Consider the following 22,536-nt stretch of genomic DNA (forward strand, 5'->3'; position numbering starts at 1 on the left):
ATGGCAGATCATATTGCAATGCATTCAAACTCATTTGGTAATTTAAATGTTTTGCCAAAGGAAACACATTTGTGTCATCACCACATTATCACATTAACAGTCCCTTTACAAAGATGGCCCGCCAACTGACCACTGCGATTCATTTCTACATCAAACTGCCTGTTACTGAGCGGAGCTTGGACGGGATATACAGGGACTGGAATGGGGGATGCCTACAACAAGTGTCCATGTTATAACATACCCAAAATGTCCCTGTAAAAACAATGGAAAAGAGAGACGTATGCATTAAATCAATGGGGTCCAGGAAATGTCCCCTAACACACATTGGAAATAAATACAATACTGATTCTATCCTCATAAAGCTCTTCTATAAAGAGCAGAATGCATATGTATGTACAGTATGTGTGTATGTATGTATGTACAGTATGTATGTATGTATGTATGTATGTATGTATGTATGTATGTATGTATGTATGTATGTATGTATGTATGTATGTATGTATGTATGTATGTATGTATTTGCTATTCTGTAAGATATTAACTCCTTATTTTGTATCTGCAACTCATTTTGGATGTGTACTCTGTCTGTCTTACTGAAACCATAACAAATGACACGTGAACCCCTTCCCCTCTTCCTGCTAAAATCCTTTGAAACTTGGTATAGCTTATTGAGATTATGTCTGTCTGTCTGTCTGTCTGTTTGTCTGTATGTATGAATGTATGCTTTGTTCATTTAAAAAATATTTTGTAACTGTATTATTCACTGTTGTAAGGCGACCTTGGGTTTCTTGAAAGGCGCCCTATAAATAAAATGTATTATTATGTATGTATGTATGTATGTATGTATGTATGTATGTATGTATGTAGATGTGGATGAAGTTATGGACCTTGTTCTCAGTGTGCTGGAGAAGGCAGCACCGTGGAACTTGCTCTACTTTCACACCCTCCACAGAGGTGGACGCCTATCCCTTCGTCCTGCAGCGACAGCCACGCGAGGCTAATTACGACTTGAATCCCGTCTGGAGACACTGTATGTGTGTTTGTGTGTGTGTGTGTGTTTGCAGGGCCCTAAAAGACAACACTTGAATCGGAAGTACCATTAGTAACTTCCCTAAAAGTACCCCATGTCCTTCATCCACATAACTTCACTGTTACCACCCCACAACACATACACACTCAGCTTCTGTCTTACACACACACGCTCAGACATACACACACATCCATCTACTCTCCAACTCTCACAGGGAATCTGTCTTCCTCTTTCTCTCTCACTCCCTTTCCTTTTACACAAACACACACACACACACACACACACACACACACACACACACATAGACAAGCACACACACACATATCCTGGCCATTGTGAATTAATTTAATTAGCCTTTCACCAGTAAAACAGATAATCAGTCTGTGAGTGAGAGAAGAAATGGACGGTATTAATGTGGAGAGATTGTAAGACGACTTGAGATATCTGATTCAATTTGTATGCAGACAGACAAACGTGCTCGCAAGGTCACTTATTGTAAAGAGGCAAAGAGAAGACACTGAAAAGGCAAAGAGACACTGTGCTTGTGCATCTGTCTCTTTCCCTTTCTCTACTTCTGTTCTATCTCTCCCTGCCAATTCCTCAGCATATTTTGCCATTTTGTCTGTTACCAAAGCCTTTGTGGGCCTAAATATCCTGAGATCCTTTGAGAGGACCTGGATATGAAGATATGACAATGCTTAGTATCTCAACTGTGTGAGTTGGCACTTACCTTGAGATGACAAGCACAAAGCAGAGGTCAGGGACTTCATGAACAGACAGAGGACATGACAAAAGACATCTTAAAAAGCATGGACAAAGACTGGAAAGACAAATGAAAGCCTTTTGGACTGAGCAATGGAAGGCCTTTCTAAAGAAAGCAGCAATTATCATGTAAACATCATTTACCCCCCCCCCCCACACACACACACACACACAAACACCCACCCACACACACACACACACACAGACACACACACACACACACACACTCATGAGTGTCCATGTAACCTTATAACATCACGTCCTCCTGAGACTTGCCGGACTCAACTTTCCAAAGGTGGCCCGAAGTCACCTCCATTCCACCCCCACTGAGCAATGCAATAAATGGAGATTAGATAAATAAACAGGTTAAAGGAATGGATTACCTCAAACAGACCACCTAAAAAAAAAGAGGGGAAAAAAGCCCCACCGCATTCCAGAATGAACTGCCGCACGTCCCCCTGCCTGCGTTGGCTTGGCGTGACTGTCTGGACTGGCTGATGAGCATCAAATCACATTTGCCGTGCTTTAATATTTCATTAGGCAAGGACATATTTGATTTTCCCCTGCCTTGACGGAGCCTCGCTCTCTCTCTCTCTTTCTCTCTCACTCAATTTAAAGGCCCTTGGCAGAGGCTGCCATTGTTTGTGTGGGTGAGTGGCCCAGTAAGTCGAGATAGCATTAGCATTGTTCGGGGAAAAGTCTCCGAAGTTTAGGATCATTTGACGTGACGTGTTTAATAAAACAAAACCAGGGCACTCAATACATTATCTGGGAGTGCCATTCAACTGATGTTAATAATGGGAATACAATGTCTTCAGGGTTTTTTTTACAGGAACGGAATTCCATTCCACGTCTGGAAAGATGCAAATGGGAATAACAGCTGAGGGATCTTTGTGAAACATTTATGACTTGAAGGCCAAGCTTTTTACCGAGTGGTGATGTGACAAGTAAAGGTGACTTCAAGTTCAGAGGAAGAGACGCACAGAAATGATTATGCCCTTTAAGTGAGAGGGCTCTTCAGAGACAAGCAAGCCTCAAAGTCCCCAGACTCCAGCAGAAAGGAAATGGCTATGCTTTAATGGAGGAAATAAAAAAAAAAGCCTGTCACCTGAATCACACTCCCAGCGTAGCTCTTCGCTGGTGAGATGTTTAATTCATCAAGCAACGACGCACCCATGCAACAACTTCAGCACAAGCCTTCCCCAAAATTAAGTTGCGAACTGACAAGGTCATTAACGACGTTTATATGGTAATGCGGACTTGTGTGACACAATGGCGTGTGTCTTGCGGTGACCGTTGACGCCGCATCAGCCGTTAAGCGCTGACCTAAGCAACTTGGAGGCTGACAAAGCACCAATTCGGCATTAGTCAGGAAAATGTTAAACAGCCCTAAGGTAATATTTATGTAAAGTGTACCATGGGAACTTATGAAAGATGAAGATGTTATTTCTGTCACAGGTTTGAAACACTGCCACAATTTAATGACAGTAGTTTTTACACAAAATTATATATTTATCGTCCATTACTGAGGTGGAGATGTTGATTGGTGTTCCCACAGATTTTTGCTTCGTTTCTCCCTCAATGTGTCATTCTCTTACTTTTTTCTCAGTCCCATATTCCCCTCTTTCTCCATCATCCTCTCTCGGTGCTGAGTCACTGTGTGGATCAGGCTGTTTTTCGGGGGGCTGCTGTGTTTTTGGTCGGGCAGATGAATGGGAGGCTCCCTCACATCCATTTTCTCCCTCCGTCACTTGCCCACCAGCCGCCTCCTGCAAACGGATTCTGCCCTGACAGCACATTCCAAATGAAACAGCGCCTAAGATGAAGTAGAGGACCTGGCCAGGTCATTCTCTTTCGTCTCCTTTATCTCCTGCGCTAACTCGCTCAAAATTTGGCTCTTTCGTTTACACCCACTCTTGTTCCCTCATGCCTAAAACGGTTCTGCCAACTTAAGAATTTCTGATAGTCTCTCTGTTTCACACACTCTTATTCTCTCTTGTTCTTCATGTTCACTACGACAAAAAAAAAAACATTAAGGCTTAGAACCTTGGATCATGAAGAGTTCTACAAAACTGATGAGTTGTTTTTGGTCTTATACAATGTGTGCAGAATACTCTTTGTCCTAATCGTAGTAGTTCCTTCTTTATTTGGTTCTCCCGCATATTCATTATCTACCTCTATACAAAGCAGTTCGGAATGCCGGTTCTTGAACTGTGCTAATCAAGATCCTAGTAATGAGCTAGCTGACAAGTAACAAAAAGTAGATGTGGGTACTAGTCAGGGATAAAGTTTAGACAGTGGCCCAGTATAAGCACTATAAGTGTTAAAAAGTCAGGGGGAGGTAGAGGGAGATACTGTGTCGATTCGGTAGACCGTGCAGAGGTAGGATTTGTCTCGCCCGGGCTGTGCAAAGGTGTAAATGCTATTGACGAGCGGGACTCTCGAAATGCGTCGCTCTTCACTTTCTCCTAAGCACCCATCACTCCGGCCATGTGATGGCAATGGTCCCCTGTTTGACTAATCCCACTCCTGTTCGCGAGGACAGTAGAGCGGATCTCATGGCTAAGTGGGTGTAAGTCAAACTGCCAATGCCTGACGCTACCTTAATTGCAACGCGGGGACAACAAATCAGCACAAACGGCCTTGGGGGTGTGGTGTGTGTGTGTGTGGGGGGGGGGGAGGAGGTGAGAGGCTGACTGGCTCTTGTAGACACGAGCAGCACAGACACGTGTTCAGCCTTAGTGATACGTGTCTCTTTTCAGCAGATATTTAACTTGATTAGAGGATGCTGCAGGGGTGGGCCTATCTGGAGCAGTGGAGCTCTATGGATCTCTGGGAGGAGAAGCCCATAGGACGAAGGAGCTAACTTGGCACACAGACAGAGAGTGGGAATGAGTGTCTGTGGTGTGTGTGTGTGTCTGTGGGTTTATGTGTATGTGTGTGTTTGTGTGTGTGTGTGTGTGTGTATGTTTATGAAGGGGTATGTGTGTGTGTATGTGTGGGTGTGTGTGTATGTGTGTGTAGGGGTATGTGTATGTTGTGTAGGAATTCTGACTTGCATTTCAGACATTCTTCCACTTTTTTTCTGTTGTAACACTTACATACAAGGACAGGGAAACAGTTTGAGCAGTAAACATAATATATGGTGTTTCACTGAGAGAGAATGAGATGAGCGTGTATATAGCTATACATTATTTTCATCGATTAGCTATTTTGCTAAACATTTGTCAAGCAAACTCTTAATTGAGAGCAATCCATATTTTGGTTTGTGTTTTGTTTTCAATTACATGCTGTTAATATGACAAAATGAGACAAATAAATGAAGAATAATATTTCACCTTATGCAATTAAGGCTCAAATGCATTCTGATTACTTGGCAGCACAGCGTGGAACTTATGATGCCCCCAATTTATCAGTTCCCCCAAGACCCCGCTAATGATGAAAGCCATCCATCAACGGCGCCATCGACAGGCCAATTGGGTTAGTGCGTGAGTTAGCGTTCAACTGACATGGCCAGATGACAAATATAGCAACACAGGAAACCCAGATGACCTTTTGGAAACTGGATCCACGGCATGGTATTAGCAGCTAAACGGCGTCTATCGCATTGGAAAGGGACCTTTCTGTAGCTGAACTAGAAATAGCTCACTAACTGACAAAGGAAGAGAAACTAGAACAGAGATGCCGCACACACAAATAGAACACCTACTAGGTGTCGTGTTGTTACATGACAGGAGAATTACTATTGCAACATGCTGAAATATGGTTGAGTATTTCAGTTCCTCTCTCTACCTTTCTCTTACACACACACACAGGGATACACGAACACGCACACATACACACAAACAAACAAACACACACACAAAACTCACACTCTTTGGCAAATCATAATTATGCAGGTGGAACTCAACCTCTTTGCCCTTTAAGAGAAACACTGCTTGGAAATCCACCAGGGGTTACCATGAAAGGCCACGCATCTCCGTGGTCCAATCACACCTTCTAATCTCAGTCAACCCCTCCTGACCCTGCATCGGCGACTTGTCGTCAGGAAATCGTTAGGGGGGCCAAAGATTCCGGTAACGCAGCAGCCAGAAACACAGTGTCCAATCAGGTCTTGACATGTGACCACCTTGCTGATTACCCTCAGTGCTGGCCACCTCACCTCCTCACACTTTTTTACGGTTTCCTCGTATTAGTAGATATACAGCCTCCGAAAGGTCATAGAGGCTCCCAGGACGTACATAAGAGGCACCCAGGTGAAGCTGGGGATATTTACTCCTGCAGCCAGAGTGCGAAAGAGGGAACTTATGCGCACTTGGGAATTAAGGACGAGGAGGAAATGCAGAGTCATCCCAGTGTAGTTTTACCCTGGTCTGGGGAATAGCTACTGCCAGACCTGTTCTGCACACTCACACACACATGTACAGTTTAGCAGGTGAGCAAGAAGAGATTTTATGACTGGAAGTGCAAAACACCTGAGCAGAAACTACAAAAACTCTCCCCTGTGCATATGTTTGTTTTTGAGTGAGGGTGTGTTTATGTGTGCGCGTGTCGTTAGCGAGACGCTGAGTGAATGAGTTAACACTACATGTGTGAGTGAGCCAGTGAGTGAGTGCAGTGTGTCTGTGTAACGCTAAACAACATCTCAACAAAACTGCTGATGCATTGACACACACAATGGACATCACTATGACTGAGAAGGAACTGGGAGGACGGGGAGGGTCTTCATTTACATATCTTTCAGATAGAGGATGGGGGGGTGTAAAAAAAAAAAAAAAAAAAAACTTCATTGCAGCAGTTAAAATATGTTTGTAATTCCAGTCTGTTTAAATTTGTAATGCCGATCTCATAAGAAGCTTCTAATTAGCGAGCCATCTTGGCTTTTGGGGATGGGCTGTCTGGTTGAGACACGGAGAGCGAACCTTTGATGACATGCAAATCGATTCCGTGAGCCGATAGACGGCCTGGAGATGTCCTGCCCCCTGGTGTCACTCTGAAGAACTGCAAGCCAGTGGGCCTAGGGTGGTGCAATTTGGAGGCAGAGGTAGGGATGTGCTAGCTTGAGTATGTGTGTAAATTGTTTGTGGGGTGTGCGTGCATGTGTGTGAATTGTTTGGGTGCGAGTGTGCGTGCATGTGTGTGGGGTGGTGAGAACATGTACTGTGGATCCCCATAACAGAATAAAGTAAAAGTAGTCAGCATTGATTATGTTCTATGAACACAACACACATTTGTTGATGATATGTAATGTATTTATTTAGGTTCAACTTATTTGGCTTGAATTTAATCCAAAGCTACACTCCTAGACTCCCAATTTTGTAACTGATAATAGACTGCAAAAATGTGCTTAATTTACTTTCCACAATCATATAGCTGTAAATGTCCTGATTCTATCAGTACTAAACATTACATGCTCATGGCTGTTGATGTCTATTAATATCGCTTATTTTTAAGGATGTAATGTTTAGTACTTGGTACATGGTATCGCTAATTTTTTAGATGACATCACTGGAGGGCAATAACAATACTTATCAGACCAGCAGACCGGTCAATACGCGGCGGGCATGACTACCCATTAGCCAATCAGAATGCTCGTACTACTGTTGCCATATAATAAAACATATTATCATGTTTTCTAGCTTGATAATACACTAGTTTGTGTAATTCAAAAGTAATATGGTTTAGCACATTTGACAACCAGTTTCAGTAAAAGACCTGGTCTTTATTTTTTTTCTTTTGTTTAATTTCTTTGGAAGATCTGCGGTTACACCAAACCTCAATTTTCGCTAGGCCGAAATGGATCAATTACGTTGATTAAACATCTTGATAATCTTTTATTTGTTTTGACCGTACAAGTTTGAAGTACAACATTTCAATTATACAACTCCCTGAGTTCATGGCCCTCTCATGGTCAGCTGTAGCAGGGACTGTGGAAAAGAAAAACAGAAACCCTGCTGCAATAATCATACTCTCTAAATTGGTCTTGTGTGCTTAAGTGCTTTTCTCCATGGATTGACAAGCCTCTGACTTTTACATAAACCCCCAAACTTTATCTGAAGGCCCTCCACTTGTCCTGTTTTCTTCTCACCCTTTAAAGTGCCTTGTGACATATTGCAGTTACTTGCAGAAACAGAACACCTATAGTGGCTCTGATAAGACCCACTGAACTAGTCCCATCAATCAGACGGATATGCAGTGTCAAAGCATTGCCAGTCTGAGGTGGGATTACAAGACAAGTCACTTCTACCTTTTCTAGCAACTGCGCTGAAGGACATGGTTGAGATCAATGTCCACACAACGGATTAAAAACATCTCTTCTTATTCCTCCTCTCTTATACCGATATTGAGCTCCATACACTCAATTTCGATCATGGACTTCATCTGACTGACCATACATCTATGTTTGGTTACTTTACATACAGTATGTGCTGATATTGTACATGCTAGAGCTATTTATGTCTGGTATTCATGTTGTGTTATGTTATATATGTGTACGTGGTGATGTGCTGGTGTTAAATCATGACATGATATGCTGAAATCAAATTCCACGAATCTAAACTGATTTTGAAAGTGCTTTAAGCTATACATATTTAGCCTGTAACCTGTACCTGTACATGCTATACAAACTCACACAATCCCTGGATGCTTAGCATAGGCCTTTTAATGAAATGTAACCCAAGATATCAAATTCAGTGCTGCAGGGCATGTTGTGAGGAAAGGACCCGGATGCTTGCCTGGCTCAGCACTTTCATATTTAGCAGAAGAAAGATTCAGGTGAGTGACATGCTGCATTCCTGCTATGTAGATACAAATACAGACAGAATAATACATACGTCCAAAGGAAAAAGAACACTCCCATCTGGCATAAAAGGCAGGAAGAAATAAATGTGTCTTCAGTTTTGTGTGTAGACACATACATTAAAGTGGTCGCGGAGAATAATCCAAAGACACATGGGAGGGCAATCCGCCCTAGTGCAAGAGGGAGTCTTCTTTATTGTCAACATTCTGCACAATGTTTTCTATTCCCCCCTGGGCTTCCCCCCAGTGAGCAGACCCCAGCCCCAGCCCTCAGCAATAATGTATAAAGAATAAACACCATCAGTTCCTTATTGTCATATCACATGCACATCCCACTCGGAGCAGGGGAATGTTACCTGGGGCTATGCTTAGTGAGGTTGTCAATCCAGAAGTGTGTATGTGTCTGGGTTTATTAATGTGTGCGTGTATTGGTGTGTGCTTATTTCTTTGTGTGTATGCACAAGATGGAGAGAAAGACAAGAAGGAATGGAAGGAGCATTAGGTAAGGCAAAGTCTGTGTTAACTCAGAATATTTCACATTTATTATACTAATACACCGCACCTTATGACATTACGGTGGCAAAAAGGTGAAAAACAACCCTTTAACATTACCACCACTGTAGCTTCTAGACAGAAAAAGTGAGTTATGGTGTCTGTTTGAGATGCTGAATCGCAGACTTTTCCCTTGTGCAAACACGCCTTACCTCTCTCTGCAGTATTTAAAACTGCCAGGTAATATTTCTAGAGGACTTGGCATTTACCTTGGGAGCGCTGCATTAATACTACTTTAATGGCACTTGACATCAAAGTTTTCCTCTGAACACACTGGTGCCTGGGTACACCATGGCTGCAGAGTTGCAAAGCCACCTAATGAAGTATCCAGGGATTTTTGAATGCAAATGTATGTTGTTTAATTAACTAGCAGTGGGAAAACAGTGGGTGTAATCAGTTGCATGTTAACACAGTAATGGCGTTTTGTATTCGGATCCAAAGCCGAAGCTTTCAAAGACATAACATGCAATTGGAAATTAGAAGCACACACCTGGAGTTGAAATTTACTGTCCAGACAATATGGTTCAAGGCCTGGAAAATATTATTTAACTGCCATTTTATTTAACAAAACCACATATACTTTGACAGGGGCATGATGTGGCCAGTGAAAAGAGGTGGGTGTTTACACAAATGATTATCCAACTGGCTAACAATGGTACCTTGGAAATACGTGGGAGTATTGTTTTTCATTTTGCATGCCAAAACGATTCACTCTAGTGGGTTTTCTACATTAGGTCAAGCGTGAGAGATTGAAGAGAAGCTGTTTATTTGTGCACGGCTGGACGATGTTTTATCATTACTGGCATTCAGTAAGTATTTTTGAGTCAACGTAAGTGACTCCTGGATGTGAAACAAAAACTTTGAATGACATCATTTTTCGAATGGTGAAACAGGAAACACAAATTATTCTTTAATATTCTCCATTCTTGCAAAATGTCATTGCATGTTATTATTATTAAATACTCGACTATGCTGTCTGTTGTTAATATTTACTGTATTGCAATACTGTAATAAGCATTTCTATTCTATTTCTAAATACACACCACTGCACATGACTATCAAAGTGTGCATTTTAATTCTTTAATTCTTAAAAATTAAACAACAGATCCACACATGCAGCATATTCATTGGATGTATGGATGAGGAAACAGACACATAGTACAGAGACAAGACTCAATTTTCTAGTTTATAGAACAAGGGACAGGCTAAAAAATGAGTCCTAGTTTCATCTAAGACACTGCTTATGGGCAAGTGTGAGGTGTTGTCAAAAATACTTCCTTATTTTCAGCTGTTCAGGAGTTCCTAGCATTTCACGGATGACAAATACATATAGATTCAATACTGAACTGACATATTGTTCAATGTTTTTAGAAAGTGGTACCGTAAAGACCATGGTGACAAAATCATCAATGTTCGTTTCAGGTCACCAAAATGAATTTGGATTCCACCAAAGTAACAACCCAGCAGTATTTGCCTTCCACAAAGAGTATCACTGTGATGCTCTGATGTATAAAACCCCCCAGAACAGATGAAAGCAGAGATCTCTCAAAGGCCATTCTTTCCTTGAAGTAATGCTCTGCTCACTTCAGTAGCTGAGCGCGAGTCTACTGTTTTGGGTAAAAGCAATTTTGGTCTTTTCATGCAAAGTAAAGGTGCAGCAGAACAAATACCTGTAATAACCTCTGCAAAATAATAGCACAAGCACAGATAACACATTTTTGCCTTTGTGAATACAAGGCCTGAGCTCTAGGCGTAGATTATGAAAACGACCTCGCTCTCTCTCTCAGTTTTTGGTGTTTTTGTGTGTGTGTGTGTGTGTGTGTGTGTGTGTGTGTGCGTTCAGGACAGGGACATGTCTGGCAGTCAAATGGGGAAGAGTTGACAGGTTGAGGGGAGGTCAGTGGGTCAGACGACAATTCCACCTGTCTCCTTCTAGTCATGCTTTACCGCCTGCAGCCACACCTGCATACACACAGCCTAGCAGTTCACTGCTTTCAAAGTCCTTCAAGCCTAAGTCACCTTCATTTATACTAGGGGTTTATAAGGGTGGGACAATTATTTGAATCACCATTGAATGTACAAATGTATTGAATTTTGATCAGACATTAAAGGCCACTGGCTTGTCTCAGTCTACTGGTCTCATTTTCAAAAACATATTCTCCCATTCAGGTTTTAGATAAACACATGTGTAGTGAGATACACAACTGAAGCAGTCTGTCAAAACAAAACAATGTATCTCTGATAGTTTTGAAAACATCTGTGAAGATAATAGGAAAAATCAGTTGTCCAGAATTTCCCTGACAACAATGGGAGGAGCACAGATCCCACTTTGTGCAGGAAACCAGCCTGTATGAATCAAGATAATTATATCTCTCCCACTTTTGACAGGAAGATTGAGGACGAAAGAATATTTATTGTTGTAATTTGAGATATCATAATTACCATGTAATGGACAACACTTTACCAACTCAATTAAGAGGGGTTACAGGGTTGTAATTACGACGATAAAATGGATCAACACTCTGTATCCACAAATATGCATCACATCTAAATTCTATACTGTAAGTTGGTGCAGACATATAAAGTCATATTTAGTTTCCATGAAGCGCTGTCTTCTCCCCCTTATTGTTGCGTATTGGCAAGCAGCTTAGGTATGACATCATTCACTCAACTTCCATATTTAGAACACTCGTGTTATTCTTGTTTTAGTTGTTGGTAGATACACTAACATTGCTCAGGGTCATACAGAAAGAACTCTAGAACCTCATTCTTGACAACACTTTACGCCAATTCAAGTTATTTCAAAAATCAGTCATTTCTGGTAAATTAAGAAATGTATTAGTAAATAAAGCCAGACATAGGTTACAAAGACCTTCTGCTTGTAAATTATTGATTACATCTTTATTAACCAAGACTGAGTGCTGTTGAACTGTACTATATCACAGAATATAGTAATGAGGAGAATGTGCAGACAGAGGTGTCACTGTGGGCTAACTAAGACTGATGGGGTTTCATCAGCCCGTTCCTGGGCCTTGTGGGGCTGCTACAGTACACTTGTAGGGCATGTGAAAGCACCTCATGCTCAGGGACACACAGCAATGAACTCATTCCTGAGCTCCAGTAGGAAGACTCATAACCCTTTGCTATCTGTGTGTTAACATGGGGCCCCTAATCTTGTTGATGGGAAGCTGGCAACGAGTAAAACCAGACGCACAGGAACTAAAGCTAATTTAGGAACTTGGCTAAATCATGTTGCTAATTAAGGGCCATAAGCAAGATCCAAAGCACAAACACAGTTGGGTCAGCGAAATGCTCCTACACACCGAAGCTTAAGCAGCGGACTTTACTCTTTGCAGTTCAATGGAATCCGGGCCCATGGTACGCTGTGTCTAACTGGCTCCCTGAACTTAAAGATACTAATTTATTAATCAGTTAGCACATCACAGGAACTAACATCTAAATGTAATTACGCATAATATATCAGTTAACTACCACGCTCCTAGTCTTTAATACCATTTTAGCAATTATAATGTCAACCTACCTTCAATGATAGAGTAGCCTTATCGTCTATTCTGTGCACAACCCCCATTTAGCCAAATCCTTGATATGCTGGGGATGAGTAAATTCTGAAATAATCATGTGAATCTCTGGCCTTAAAATGTAACTGCTATGATTGAGTAGAGATTATGTTATATAATAAGTCTTCGTATGAGATTCAGTCAGACATCCAGAGACAGATACAGGCTGGCACACTGGTCTTGGCACCAGCGAGCGTCATGCCAACGAGCATGGCAACATGTCGCTGCGCACCAATCTGGGAGGGGAGGGGCGTGGCATGTTCAATCGGAAAGTTCACGGTGTCCTGAGCACAGTGTGCGTGTTGGGCTCTCGTGGGGCGGGCGGAAAATTACCGGCACAGCAAATTAAGATCGCAGGTGGTTTAGGGCCCCCCCTGCCGCGAGCTTTACATGAGGAGGGGCCCCCAGACCGAGCCCTGAGCTGTGGGGGGGCCATGGAGAATCACAGGAAATTACATACACACACACACACCTAGCCTTGCAGTGTCACACCCACTGCCAGTGCACAAGCATGCCAATATGCCCCTGCACACACACACGCTGACACACCATGCATAGTGCAAGCATCCTTCCCCAGCCACACAACCACAGGAAATTATACACACATACTCACATCTGATATTGATTTCAAAAGAAGATAATGTACTGTAGGGCGAGTGTTTGTTTTTGATTTTTCTCGGTTACTCAAACACAATTTGTACAAAAATGCAAACACATACAGTCACATATACAATTTACACAGCCATGTTCTTTTCTTCATCAATTTTCCTTTTCACTTTCATTTTGTGCACAAACCTCTTTAATGTCCATATTGGCATGGCCGGTGAAGAGCTACCTCTCCCCTCCACTTCGGGTCATTGGTTTTGTCCGAGATGTTGGTCCTGTGGAGCCTGATTTGCAGAGAGTCCTCTGAGGAGTCTGCTGGAGGAGTGGACGTGGAGCCGTGCCCAAACCTTCTCATGAGAATTCCCCTCACAGCCAGCTGACCTTGAGGTGAGCTTCGGCCCCATTCTACTCACCACTGTGCATTACAATGTCCACTAGTCCTGCATCTCCCTCTCTCCCTTTTACACACACACAGACACTCAATCTCTCTCTCGCTCTTACAATTCCTCAGTCTCTGTCACTCTTTCTGCCTCTCTTCTTACTCTCCCATTCTATCTACTACCCCCCCCCCCCTTTGATATGACTGAATATTGCTGATTTCCTGTTGTGTCATACATGAAGTAAGTGCATACATTATTTTGTATTATCTTACTCTGTACCCAATGCTCATGTACTGTCGTTGTCTCAGTAAGGGGAAATAGCTGAGATCAGAATCATTAGCATTGAAATGGCTTTTGTGAGGATTCATGTTCTCCTTTATGCATCTGAACTCCCAGCCCCCTGCATAGCCTCCTTCCTGTTATGAACAACCCCCCTTGACTACATCTTCTGGTCCATCCTTGCTGCTCATTAGCGGTGTGCTCATTAGATTCTATCATTTTCTTTCTTCATTAACTTCTGTCCCACTGTTTACTATCACCTCACCGATTTATTCCTTCATTATTCAGTAATTCATTCATAGTTTTTCTCATTCATTCTTTTTCTCGCTCTCTCTCTCTTTCTCTGTCTGGCGCTTCATCTATAAGAAGGTGTTAAGATTCAGTCATCTCGTCTTTAACAAGCAATCTTGCTAGAACAGATAACGACTAATGGAAGAGACTCCCGGCTTCACGAGTGGAAGCCTCATGAAACTCTCTCATTCAATGAGTTACATGATCTACTCCGTGTTGCACCCTGAGCGAACAGATGGTACAACAACGGTGTGATCAAGGCTGGGGAAGAATAGGACATTGTTTTCTCAAGTCCGGCACAGCAGTTCCCTTTGTAGCCGAGATGAATGCATTGCTTGCCTCCTTTCCTTTCTGTTCCTGTGTGGGTCACCATTTTATTGTACTTCATGTTTTTATTTTAATCTCAAGCGCTTTTGATTATGACAAAATGGTCAGAGGTGTTGCATTGGCAATGATTTGAGGAACAGAGAGAGTGAGTGAGATAGGGAAATATAAATTGAATTTAAAAGTTTCCATCTTTTCACATCCTTGCAGCAATATTTGACAGAGAATCCTTCACAGACTTAATCTGAATCAGAGACAAAGGCTCAAGGTAGCGATTCCATGCCTTTGGCCTCCTCATCTAAAATTGAAATGGTGAGAAACTGAAGGGAGGCCACGGACTGGCAGCAGTCTTAACCTTGCTGAGGTGAAGGTGACTGAGGGGAACACAGAGTAGGGTGTCACGATCAGCCTTGCCCACAGGACTAACAGAGCTCTTATCTCTGGGGAACGGAGCTATTACCTCCACTGTTATAATCAGCCCTCAATGTGGAGAAAGAGACAGAGAGAGAGAGACAGAAAGAGAGAGAAAGAAAGAGAGAGAGGAAGGCGAAAGAGAAAACATATTTTTATAGAAAGATACGATTTTTAAATGCTTTATAAAAGAAGAGGCAGAAAGAAGAAAGAAAAGAGCAGTAGAGCAAAGAAGCAGAGATTCAAGTAGAGAGGAGAGAAAAAGCGGAAAGGAGAGGAGAGAAAGAGAGGAGCACGCATGTCAAATCGCTCAGCACTGAGATCTGACTGTTCTGCATTTGAGGGGGATTTGATAAATGCTTTGTGATGTGTTCTGGGAAGGGACGAGAGGGTGGGGGGAGTTGGAGGAGAGGGGTTGAGTAGGAGTCCAACATTCAAATGTGACATGGTGCTCTGAACGTCCTCTTTGATGTCCTTATTTCGCCCTGGGATGGGAATTTGGCCTAACAATGATCACAGACAAAACTAAAAAAGAAAAAACACAGTTTGAGTATAGCTTCATGTGTGTATGTGTGTGTGTGTCCATGAGCAAGAGAGAAAGAAAGAGGGAGAGACTGTAAAAACAGGCAGCTGGTAAAACAGAGACATTGATAAAAATGATGAAGATGGGAAAATGCGAGACAGGCTTGCACCCCATATGAACATAATTACAATTGCTAATTTACCGCTAATAACAACACCATGTCAACCCGTCATGCTGGGTTTTCACACACACGCCTTTTCCAGGTGTTATTTCTCATCTCCTCACTCTTCCCTCTCACACACTCCGAGGCTACCAATGCTGCCATGGCAGGGGATGAAGGATCTCATTGCTGACATTGTCTGAACACTTGGGGACCAAGAGTACTAAAAACCTCAGTACAAGGTGCAAAGCCATTGGACTGAATAATGGGCAATAGAATACATCCCCTTTAAATTCCAAGAGCTGACTGCAAAAATGGCCTCAAGATTTTGTGTCATCACGCCTCCTTTCGTGCCATCAGGACACCTTGTCTCCCTGTGTACCAAGACACCTTCATGGATTCCCACTGGGTGTCGTGGCCGTCCTCCATGTTTCACACAGTTTCTGGACAGATTTACTGAGGCATAGCAAGCACCATTAGCTTGTAGCATGTTAAGGAGGTTTGTGTGCTAAACCAAGTCAAAGCATGCCAATCGCTTAGGCATAGCTTGACAGACAGTGTACAGAGGAATACATGTAACATGAAGCCTTTCAAACAACTGTGGTTGGTAGACCAGCACAGAGCTGGTTAGTGGATGGTTGAGGAACAGAACCAGACGGGCATCGGATCAGTGCCGGATCCGAGAGTGCACTGGCGGCAAGGAGGCTAGTTTGGAGTCCACGTGTGGATTCAGAACTGTTGTAGGAGCATTTGATGTTGCGATTTGAGTCTGTCGCAGGGCTCATTCGATTTGTTTTCATCAAATGTTTATGTTCCATTTCATAGCATTCCAAATGACTTGTGTTTGTGACAGTCGCCTTCATCTTGATCTTAATCCCACATGTGATTTGGCTTGGTTGCATGTTCAAAGCAGCACTGCTCTCCCATGCCCACATCCACGGCTGAGGTGCCCTTGAGCAAGGCACCTAACCCCGATCACTGCTCCCCGGGCGCCGCTGAAGGCAGCTCACTGCTCCGGGTTAGAGTGCTTCACTGTGTGCCTCACTGTGTGCTTCACTACCCTGAATGGGTAAAATGCAGAAACTACATTCAGAGTGTGTGTGTGTCACTATCTCTGCCGTTAAAACAGTCACTAGTCACTAGGGCTCCATTTCCATTTCCATTTCCATTTCTGCTGCAATCCCCCACCTCCCAAGACATGTGACACGTGCCATGATGAGCAACTACAAGCCAAAGTGACCAAAGCAGAAGCTCAGAGCCGCAGGACAATGAAATGGGAAGACTGTTTCGACAAACGTCTTTGATCATCTTTTGTTGCTGATATGATTGACAGGACAACAAAGAACCCAGCATTCCCCCCCTCACCACCACCTCAGTACAGCTTACTGCCCTCAACATGAAAAAGAAAACATCAGGCCTTCACCGTTACCTGCATCAGGTGGCCTCCTCGCCTCATAGTAAACACTCAGTCAAACATCTTTGGCTCGAGTCGTCAGCAGTCTTGCTTCTCAGATGACGAGAGAGAGAGAGAGAGAAAGAGTGAGAGAGAAAAAGAGAGGGGGAGGAGGAGTGAGAGAAGGCAAGGGTGGCTTCTAAATCCACAGGGTGTTTTCCGAGAAGTTGTCACTCAAATGCTCCCGGAGATCCCACTCGCCCTGTTGTCGCCGACAGACTCTGACGTCTCTCTGACAGGACGCATCACGCAAGGGGGGAGAATTATCCGGCGCCATTTGCAGGACGCAGACCCATTCCGATGCAGAGCAACACGCTTGGAAGCGCGAGAACAGAAGGCGAGCAGTCATCGTGATTTACACTAAGCGCAGATGTAAAAACTAAAAAAAAACAAAAAAAAAAACCATCCTGATTTATTTGAGCAAAAAATTAGCTGTTCAAACAAACGACCCTCTGGAGAGTAACCACAGCAGACAGAGAAGGAGAGAGAAGGGAATAATTTACAGAAGTATGGCATAACGGGACAGAGCAAATTACAATTTAAAAAGAGTGTGGGAGGGGGGGTATTTCATAAATCATACATGCATGTCATAAATGACTGCCATTCCCTCTGCCTCGCCTGTTACGAATAGTCAGATGGAGGTCTGACACCTGCAAGTTAACGGGACACTTTCTTCTTCCGAGCCACCATTTTGAGATCACCTCGTATACAAATTGTTTTATAGTTTTGTGGTTGCTTCATATCTGAGTTGGTTGTTTAAAAAATGCAACACAAGTTGAACAAGAGTTCAACTGAGTTTCGGCTAGCATTAGCATAAAGCAACAGTGGGTTAATGTACAGATGAACTGCGATGGATTTTTGTAGGGATTTTGTTGTTTTGTTATGTGAGTGTTTTTTTAATATTCTCCTTTAATTGGCATAGTTATTATGTTTCTGAGTTATTTTGTTAAAAGATAATTTCCAGATGCCAATAAACTAAGCCTGCTGGGAGACTGACAGATACACAGACACACACACACATACGCACAACCACATAGACACACACACACATGCACACATTCCCACAAACACCTTAATCAGAAAGTTAGACATGCATTGTTGAGTGACAGCTGAGGGGTGACTAATGCACTCATCCTCCTACCGTGAGGCCAGGTTGCCATGACGGCAGATGGAGCGAAGGCAGCGGTAGTGGTTCTTCTCCCGTCTCTCATTGAGTCCGCATCAGTGCATTATGGGAAGGTAAGGTTGCCATGTAAAAAGAAAGAAATCAGGGGGCAAAATACCCAACAAGCTTGAGTCAGAAATGGGAGAAAAATGAAATTCTACAGCTTGATAACACAAACTCCACCATCAGAATGTCGGTCATTGCAGCAGCAGTGTGTCAAAATAAAAGCAAAATAGCAAATACTAATTTAAATAATTTAATTAAAAAAACTATTTTGGTTACAGATAAGGAGATGTTGAATAAATATACTTTTGTAACTTGAGTGGATTTTCACCTAACAGTAACTAATCATCTTCATTTAATTCTTTCATGGGTATTACGTTGGTCTTGATCCTGTGTTTATGTGTTTGCCCAGTGCAGTTCTTCCTCACTACTCATCTCTTCCAAGACCCACTACAACAGACAGCAACATAAGGAGGACTCCAGCAGTTTAGCGGTTCCACTTGCACTTGATTATCGACCCTAACAAACATTTACAAGATGCAGGCGGAGTCGTTTCGGCTCCATTTCGACGGTAATTCCATCGATAGTGGCCCAACCCCCAACTCTTCCCCTCTCTCGCTTCTATTTTTTTTCCCTTTCTGCGCAAACACACCTGAATTTACTCCCGACGAGTGAGCGTCTCCCACACCAACGCTTGGCTAAATGTTTGCTCTAGTGAAAGACGGGCGGCCGGGGGAAGAAAGAAGCGATCAATCACGGACACAGAGTGTGTGGGTCTGACAGCAGCACATCCTTGGGCTGTTCCTCTGTAGGCAAGGTTAGGCGGGAGAGGGGGAGCGGGAGAGGGAGGGGGAGAGGGAGGATGATGAGAGTGCTGGAGGAGTGTGGGCAGAATTAGGCAATTACAGGCAAATAAATCACCCTGTCCGCGACAGGCACTTTAGTGTGTGTGTATGTGTGTTTGTGTGTGTGTGTGTGTGTGTGTGTGTGTGTGTGTGTGTGGTGTGTGTGGTGTGTGTGTGTGTGTGTGTGTGTGTGTGTGTGTGTGTGTGTGTGTGTGTGTGTGTGTGTGTGTGTGTGTGTGTGTGAGGAAGGGAAACACTTTAACAGCTCAGGCGGCGAGGCCAAACACATGCCGAACACACACTGGCAAGCATGCAGTCAGTCATGTCCATATGCACACAGTAACATCCCCCCCCCCCCCCCCCCCCCCCCCACCCACCCACACACACCCACACACACACAGTAACACCCACGCACACACAGCAATAATCTTAGTTTAACCTTTTGGTATCGCACATACATATGCACATGCATCCTCCCAAGACAGACACATACTGTGAGGAATAAACAAGTTGTTCAGTCCATACAAGTATGACAGTATTGCAATACAGTATTATCAACAGATTAACAGCACAGTACAGTATGTAATACTAATTAAATGTTTAAAATGCCCACAGCATACACTCACTGTTTTCTTTTTCAAACTCTGGCAATGCATGTATTTTGTGTTGTTCTATTTGCATTTGTTTCAGACGTATACAGACCCACATACACAAAGCCAGCAACTGAAATATGTTAAAATATGAGAGACCCTTGAAGTTTAACAAATATACACACTAAATAAAAAAAAAAATCTCGGGTCACCTTATCACATTAGCCAGTGTGAATTTAAATGAGGAGAAGGAGTGGAAGACGCTGACCTTACAGTTGAGTTACGCCGTTGATCTTTTTTGGGAGGGAGAGAGCTTGTCTGAATCTCATGTACTCAACTCAGAAACCTCTTTGATCCCACACACAATGGAACACTAAAGAGAGCAACGCCAAATCCCCTGTGAGACCTTCACTTTACCCCTCTTCATTTTTCTCCTTGTGTGTGTGTTTAAGGAAATAGTGCACTGGAGTGTGTCTTACTGGTCGTGTGTGTGTGCGTGTGTGTAAGGAAAAAGTGCACGGAAGTGTGTGTCTTACTGGTCATGTGTGTGTATGTGTGCGTGTGTGTGTGTGTGTGTGTAAGGAAAAAGTGCACTGGAGTGTGTGTCTTTCTGGTCATGTTTGTGTTTGTGTGTGTGTGTAAGGAAAGTGTGCACTGGAGTGTGTGCCTTTCTGGTCATGTGTGTGTGTGTTTGTGTGTGTAAGGAAAAAGTGCACTGGTGTGTGTTGTACTGGTCATGTGTGTGGGTGTCTTTAAAAAAAGAGTATCTTCCAGGGAAACACTCTGTACACATATACAGTGGTCCTTGAAGTTTTTGCGCCATTGAAAATACAGTTAGGTGTTTTTAATCAATGGGATAACAATCAGCTGTGCGTGGGTGCCCTGTTTTATCAATCAAAGTCTGATCTTCACAACACATGTTTGTGGAAGTGCATCATGGCACCAACAAAGAAGATTTCTCAGAACCACAGAAAGTCATTGATGCTCATCGGGCTGGAAAAGGTTACAAAACCATTTCTAAAGAGGCCAATCCACAGTCAAACAGATTGTGTACAAATGGAGAAAATTCAAGGCCATTTTTACCCTCCCCAGGAGTGGGGGACCAACAATCACTCCAAGAGCAAGCCATGCAATGATCCACAAGGTCACAAAGGAATATAGGATAACTTTAAAAGCGACTAACTGGCTAATGTTGATGTTCATGGGTCCATCATCAGGAGAAGGCTGAACGACAATGGTGTGAACCGCAGTGTTGCAAGGAAAAAGCCACTGTGCTCCAAAAAGCACTTTGCTGCCCTTCTGCAGGTTGCTGACGATCATGAGGACAAGCCAAAAGTCAGTCAGAATTTTTTTTTTGTGGACAGCCCCGACCAAAATAGAACTTCTTGGTTTAAATGAAAAACCTTGTGTTTAGATAGAGAAAAACAAAGCATACCAGCATAAGAATCTTATCCCATCTGTGAATCATGGGCTTGGTAGTTTCATGGTTGGGGCCTGATTTGCTGCATCTGGGCCAGAAGGGCTTATCATCATTGATGGAACAATGAGTTCTGCATTATACTAGCAAATTCTAAAGGAAAATGTCCAGACATCTGTGAACAGACATACTCTTATGGATGCACAAGTACTCCATCTTATAATTTGTCCCAAACATAAGAGGAGGACTAGCCTGGTGACACCAGCCTACGTATTTCCGCCTGAATTGATTTCAAGCTCATACTCAGTCTGGCCCAACCCCATTGACAATCGTCTCCATAACTCAACATTTTGCAGGACCAATCAGCGAACAGTTCAGAGCTGTGACGCAAAACTCGCCTTGGAGGAAAAGACACGAAAAGCTATCGGAAAAGTTGTCTCAACTCTCGAGAACATCAGAAAATTAAAAGGAGAACAAGAGTATTTTCTTGTAAGTTTTATGATTGGAAAGGACGTCGTAGCTCTTCTCCCAACTGGCTTTGGGAAGAGTTTAATCTACCGAATGCTTACTAAACGTTGCTGATTGGTTAAGGGAACTCCAATGATTTTAAACCTCAAGATAAGCACCCGCCCATCTCGGAAACCAAAATGCATTGGGTTGGCCCAGACTGAAAGACGGAATGAAATGGAGTCACAGGCTGGTAATGGCCAGGCTAGAGGAGGACCACATCAAGCTGTAAAAGCAAAACCCCAAACCCACACTAGCTTTCACACAACATAGCTATATAAGCCTTCAAATAAACACCTGTAAGGTGTGCATTTTAAAACCCTTCCCAAAATCTATTTTATCCTTCTCAATAACAAACATTATTAAAGTGTACCAACGCTGTTGTCGTGTTTGGCAGAGACAATCTCTGAACCATAGCGACTGCACCATAGCCTGCCGCATGGTCCCGCTAGTGCAGCTGCGATAAGAATAGCCAAGGTAAGAGCTTGGTAATAACAGGGATACTGCCAGGCAATGTTACAGAAGTTGTCTGTCATAATTTAAGAGCCGCCATTACAGTTGTGTTGGCGCCGTGATGCCAACTGGCAGTTAGAACTCAGAAGAGGAAAAAACTATTGCACTTCAGAAAAAAACGCAGAGCACTTCAACATGAATAGCTACCAGCAGGGTGAGGGGGGGGGGGGGGGGGGGGTTGTTTGTCTCGCATGATAAACGAACAAATATGCATGATGGTGAAAGTAAAACGAAGAATACAGAATACAAATCTCCTGGGGAAAATAGCACCTTATTCCACAGGTAGTAAAATGTTACGTTTCTTGTTTCAACCGAAGAAAGTCAGAAAAGTTAGTTGATACAGCTGACG

This window comes from Sprattus sprattus (genome assembly GCF_963457725.1).
Source record: "Sprattus sprattus genome assembly, chromosome: 3".
Taxonomy (NCBI): Eukaryota; Metazoa; Chordata; class Actinopteri; order Clupeiformes; family Clupeidae; genus Sprattus; species Sprattus sprattus.